This window comes from Scyliorhinus canicula, chromosome 1, assembly GCF_902713615.1.
Source record: "Scyliorhinus canicula chromosome 1, sScyCan1.1, whole genome shotgun sequence".
In the NCBI taxonomy this organism is placed as follows: domain Eukaryota; kingdom Metazoa; phylum Chordata; class Chondrichthyes; order Carcharhiniformes; family Scyliorhinidae; genus Scyliorhinus; species Scyliorhinus canicula.
In genome coordinates, this window is record NC_052146.1 from 20394541 (window position 1) to 20400540 (window position 6000).

The following is a 6000-nucleotide window of genomic DNA, read 5'->3' on the forward strand; positions in this document are numbered from 1 at the left end:
AAGGGAAAGAGATAACACCCGCCACAGACCCATGTACACAGTTCTCCCTCCCCCCGATCCAAACTCCCCCCCCCCCCCCCCCCCCCGGGGTTGCTGCTGCTGCCGGCCTATTTCCCTACCGTTCCGCTAGGAAGTCCAGGAAAGGCTGCCACCGCCTAAAGAACCCTTGTACTAATCCCCTCAGGGCAAATTTCACCTTCTCCAATTTAATGAACCCCGCCATATCATTGATCCAGGCCTCCACGCTTGGGGGCCTCGCATCCTTCCACTGAAGAAGAATCCTCCGCCAGGCTACTAGGGACGCAAAGGCCAGAACACCGGCCTCTTTCTCCTCCTGCACTCCCGGCTCCACTGCAACCCCAAAAATTGCGAGTCCCCAGCCTGGCTTTACCCTGGATCCCACCACCCTCGACACCGTCCTTGCTACCCCCTTCCAAAACTCCCCCAGCACTGGGCACGCCCAAAACATATGGGCGTGGTTCGCTGGGCTCCCCGAGCACCTAGCACACCTGTCCTCACCCCCGAAAAACCTACTCATCCTCGTCCCAGTCATGTGGGCCCTATGCAGCACCTTGAACTGTATGAGGCTAAGCCTCGCACAGGAAGAGGAGGAATTCACTCTCTCCAGGGCATCTGCCCACGTCCCCCCCTCAATCTCCTCACCCAGCGCCTCTTCCCATTTACCCTTCAGTTCCTTCACTGAGGCCTCGTCTACCTCCTGCATCACCCAGTATATGTCCGAAATCCTCCCTCCTCCAACCCACACCCCCGAGAGCAACCGATCCCGCACCCCTCGTGGGGGCAACAAGGGGAACCCCTCCACCTGCTGCCTGGCAAACACCCTCACTTGCATGTACCTGAACATGTTCCCCGGGGGGAGCCCAAACTTCCCCTCTAACTCCCCCAAGCTCGCGAACCTCCCCTCCACAAACAGGTCCCTCAACCTCCTAATCCCTGCCCTGTGCCAGCCCAGAAATCCGCCATCAATGCTCCCTGGGACAAACCTATGGTTCTCCCGTATCGGGGCCTCCATCGAGCCCCCCACTTCTCCCCTATGCCGTCTCCATTGCCCCCAAATTTTGACGGTAGCCGCCACCACCGGGCTCATGGTATACCTCGTTGGAGGGAGCGGCAACGGCGCCATTACCAGCGCCTCCAGGCTCGTACCCACACATGATGCCGCCTCCATCCTCTTCCATTACCCACTAACGCACCATCGCTGCGTTGGCAGCCCAATAGTACCCACAGAGGTTGGGCAATGCCAGCCCCCCCATCCCTGCCTCGTTCCAGGAACACTCTTGTTACCCTCGGAGTCCCATGCGCCCACACAAATCCCGTGATACTCCTGTTGACCCTCCTAAAAAAGGCCTTTGGGATAAGGATGGGGAGGAACAGGAACAAAAACCTCGGGAGCACCGTCATCTTAACGGACTGCACCCTCCCCGCCAGTGACAGCGGTAACATATCCCACCTCTTAAACTCCTCCTCCATCTGCTCCACCAACCTTGTGAGGTTGAGCTTGTGCAGGGCCCCCCCAGCTCCCAGCCACCTGGACCCCTAGGTACCTAAAGCTCTTCCCTGCCTGCTTCAATGGGAGCCTACCAATCCCCTCCTCTTGATCCCCCGGATGCACCACAAACAACTCACTCTTGCCCAGGTTCAACTTATACCCCGAGAAACCCCCGAATTCGCTAAGAATCCTCATCACCTCCAACATCCCCCCCCCCCCCCCCCCCCCCCCACCGGGTCCGCCACATACAGCAACAGGTCGTCCGCGTACAGCGACACTCGATGCTCCTCCCCACCCCGCAGCAGGCCCCTCCAGTTCCCTGACTCCCTCAATGCCAGGGGCTCAATCGCCAAAGCGAAGAGCAAAGGGGACAGGGGACACCCCTGTCTCGTTCCCCGGTACAGCCGAAAGTACTCCGACCTCCTCCTATTTGCGGCTACACTCGCCATCGGGGCCTCGTAGAGCAACCTCACCCACCAGATAAACCCCTCCCCAAACCCAAACCTTTCCAACACCTCCCACAGATACTCCCACTCAACCCTATCAAAGGCCTTCTCCGCATCCATTGCCACCACTATCTCCGCCTCCCCTTCCATGGCCGGCATCATAATGACATTGAGGAGCCTACGCACGTTCGTATTCAACTGCCTCCCTTCACAAACCCCGTCTGGTCCTTGTGAATGACACCGGGCATGCAATCCTCTATTCTAGTGGCCAGGATCTTTGCCAGAAGCTTAGCGTCAGCGTTCAGCAGCGAAATCGGCCTATGTGACCCGCACTGCAGAGGGTCCTTGTCACTTCAGGATCAAGGAAATCAGCGCCTGTGACATAGTTGGGGGCAAAGCCTCCCCCTCCCCCCCCCCCCCCCCTCCCCCTCCCTTGCCTCGTTAAAGGTCCGGACCAACAGGGGGCCCAACAGGTCCAAATACCTTTTATAAAATTCCGCCAGAAACCCATCCGGCCCCGGCGCCTTCCCCGACTGCATGCTCCCTATCCCTTTGACCACCTCCTCCAGCTTGATCGGCACCCCCAGTCCCTCCACCTGCTCCTCCCCCACCCTCGGGAATCGCAGCTTGTCCAAGAAGCGCCCCATTCCACCCCCCTCCACCGGGGGTTCCGACCGGTACAGTTCTCCATAGAAGTCTCTGAAGACCCCATTAACATCTACTCCCCTCCGCACCACCTTCCCAGCTCTATCCGTCACTCCCCCAATCTCCCTGGCCGCGCCCGCTTTCGGAGCTGGTGTGCCAACATCCTGCTCGCCTTCTCCCCGTATTCATACACCGCCCCCTGTGCTTTCCTCCACTGAGCTTCCGCCTTTCTGGTTGTCAATAGGTCGCATCTGGCCTGAAGGCTACGCCTCTCCCCCAGCAATCCCTCCTCTGGAGCCTCCGCATATCTCCTATCTACCCGCACCATCTCCCCTATCAGTCTTTCCCTTTCCCTCTGCTCCCCCCTCTCCCTATGGGTTCGGATGGAGATCAATTCCCCCCTCACCACCGCCTTCAATGCCTCCCAGACCGTCCCCACTCGGACCTCCCCGTTGTCATTGGCCTCAAGGTACCTCTCGATACACCCCCGAACCCTCTCGGCCACCTCCTCATCTGCCAGCAGCCCTACCTCCAAGCGCCAGAGCGGACGTTGGTCCTCTCTTCCCCCAGCCCGAGTCCACCCAGTGCGGGCATGATCTGAAATGGCAATGGCGGAGTATTCCGCATCCTCCACCCTCGAAACCAACCCCCTACTCAGGACAAAAAAAATCAATCCTCGAGTAGGCCTTGTGTACGTGGGAGAAAAACGAGTACTCCCCTGGCCCTTGGCCTCACAAACCTCCAGGGGTCCACCCCCCCCCCCCCCCCCAAATCTGGTCCATAAATCCCCTCAACACCTTAGCCGCCGCCGGCCTCCTACCCGTCCGGGACTTGGATCGATCCAATGGGGGATCCAGTACCGTGTTGAAGTCTCCCCCCACCTCCAGGTCCGGAATGCGGCCCAACATACGCCGCATAAACCCCACATCGTCCAAATTTGGGGCGTAAACATTCACCAACACCACCCGCTCCCCCTGCAGCTTACCATTCACCATCACATATCTCCCGCCACTGTCAGCCACCACATTTAACGCCTCAAACGACACCACCTTCCCCACCAGGATCGCCACCCCCCGACTCTTCTCATCCAGCCCTGAGTGAAATACTTGGCCCACCCATCCCTTCCTCAGCCGAACCTGGTCCACCACTCTCAGGTGTGTCTCCTGGAGCATGGCCACATCCGCCTTCAGCTCCTTCAGGTGCGCAAACACCCGGGCCCGTTTGACCGGCCCATTCAGCCCCTCACATTCCAGGTTATCAGCCGGATCAGAGGGCTCCCTGCCCCCCATCCCCTGCCGATTAGCCATACCCCATCCCTTGCCCACCCCCAGCCAGCGTCCCCTGCTCTGCCAGTTTCCCACGGCGGCAACTTCCCCCCCCCCCCCCCCCAGCACCCCCTGCGTTCTCCAGCTCCTTCCTGACCGTTTCAGAAGCAACCCGGTACCCCCCCCCCCCCCACAAAGGCTAAGACCCCCTCCTAGCCACGCCCCTCCCTCCATAGCACTCCCGTGAGCCAGCTAACTTCTGCTGATCCTGGCGACTCACGCCCTACCTCCGACTCCTCCCCACGTGGGACTACCCCTCCTCCATCGTGCCCGACCCCGCCCCCACCATCTCCCAGCGCGGGAAACCCGCAGAAAGCCCGCGCTTTCGCCCTGCCCGGCCCCGCCTCCTCCAGGGCTACTCCCATTGCCAGTCCCCCCCACCAGCTCCCCGAACTCCCCGTTTACCCCTCTGCCCGAACCCGTCCACCCGATCCCTGCAGAAAAACCCATATAGAAAAGACAATCAACATCACCCCACCCACCCTAAGGCCAACCCACATCTTACATTAAACCAAGCAAATGCAAATACAGTATTATACAGCATCCCCCATCTTAGACCCTCAGTTTGAGTCCAATTTCTCGGCCTGCACAAAGGCCCACGCCTCCTCCGGGGACTCAAAATAATGGTGCCGTTCCTTATAGGTGACCCACAGACGCGCCAGCTGCAACATGCCAAACTTCACGCTCCGTCTATGGAGCACCGCCTTCGTCCGGTTAAACCCGGCCCTCCGCCTCGCCACCTCCGCACTCCAGTCCTGGAAGATCCGCACCTCCGTGTTCTCCCACTTGCTGCTCCGCTCCTTCTTGGCCCACCGGAGCACACACTCACGATCCACGAACCGATGAAGCCGCACCAACACCGCCCGCGGCGGCTCGTTCGGCTTGGGCCTCCTAGCCAGAATTCTGTGGGCCCCCTCTAACTCCAGGGGCCCCTGGAAGGACCCAGCCCCCATCAGCGAGTTTAACATAGTCACCACATAGGCCGCTAGGTCCGACCCCTCCAGCCCCTCCGTGAGGCCCAGGATCCGCAAATTCTTCCTCCTCGACCGGTTGTCCAGCTCCTCGAACCGCTCCTGCCATCTTTTATGGAGTGCCTCGTGCATCTCCACCTTCCCCGCCACGACCTCATCCTCCCTTTCGGAGGCCTGCTGCTGCAGCTCCCGGATCGCAGCCCCCTGGGCTGTCTGGGTCTCCATCAGCTCCCTGTTGGTTACCTTCAGTGACTCCAGCAGCTCCAACTTAAGCTCCTGGAAGCAGCGCAGCAGAGTCGCCTGCTGCTCCTGAGCCCACTGCCTCAGCTCCTCAAGGCCTCCGCCGGCCGCCATTTTGTCTTCCTTCCCCCTCTTTTTCGGGGGTGCTTTCTCCGGTTTTCTCCTTACCCCACTCCTGGTCCCGACCATAGGACCGTTGGGGTCGACTCCTGACCTCTTCCCACGTCGGGATTTGCCGCCACAGCTCCGTTGGGGGCCCTGAAAAGAGCCCCAAAGTCCGTTCTCAGCGGGAGCTGCCGAATGTGCGGCTTAACTGCTCATTGCCGTCACCGGAAGTCGCAAACCTCATTTTCTAAGTAGCATTACTATGACATACTTCGGTCTGCATCATTTATCCACTTTTACAATCCCCATAGAGACCAATCTCTTTTTAAAAAGATATTTAAATTCCTGGTGACCAACTTAAAACAAATCATATAGCAACGTTTTAAGTTTTAAGATGTTCATTGCTACAAACAAACTAAAAGCAATCTGGACTATCCTATTTAACGCTTGAATGCAATTGATAACCCCACGCCACATACATATGCATTATGACACGTTCTCCACAGAATTACGGTTTTTATAGGAAACAATGCACAGTCACTCCAGCTTCCAATTTGTTTGTCTTGGCGTTTCGGCATGTTGTAACGTTGAGTGATTCTTGAAAATTGCTTCCGTCAACTTTGGTAGAATTTTGAGACTGATCGCCAGCAGTAAGATCTACTCTGGTGATTTCTCTTTGTGGCTTTGTCAGGGCAAATCTTCCAGAAGAAGGTTGTAATACCTTTTTGAGTGAGAGGCTATTTTTCAATTTTTTTCTC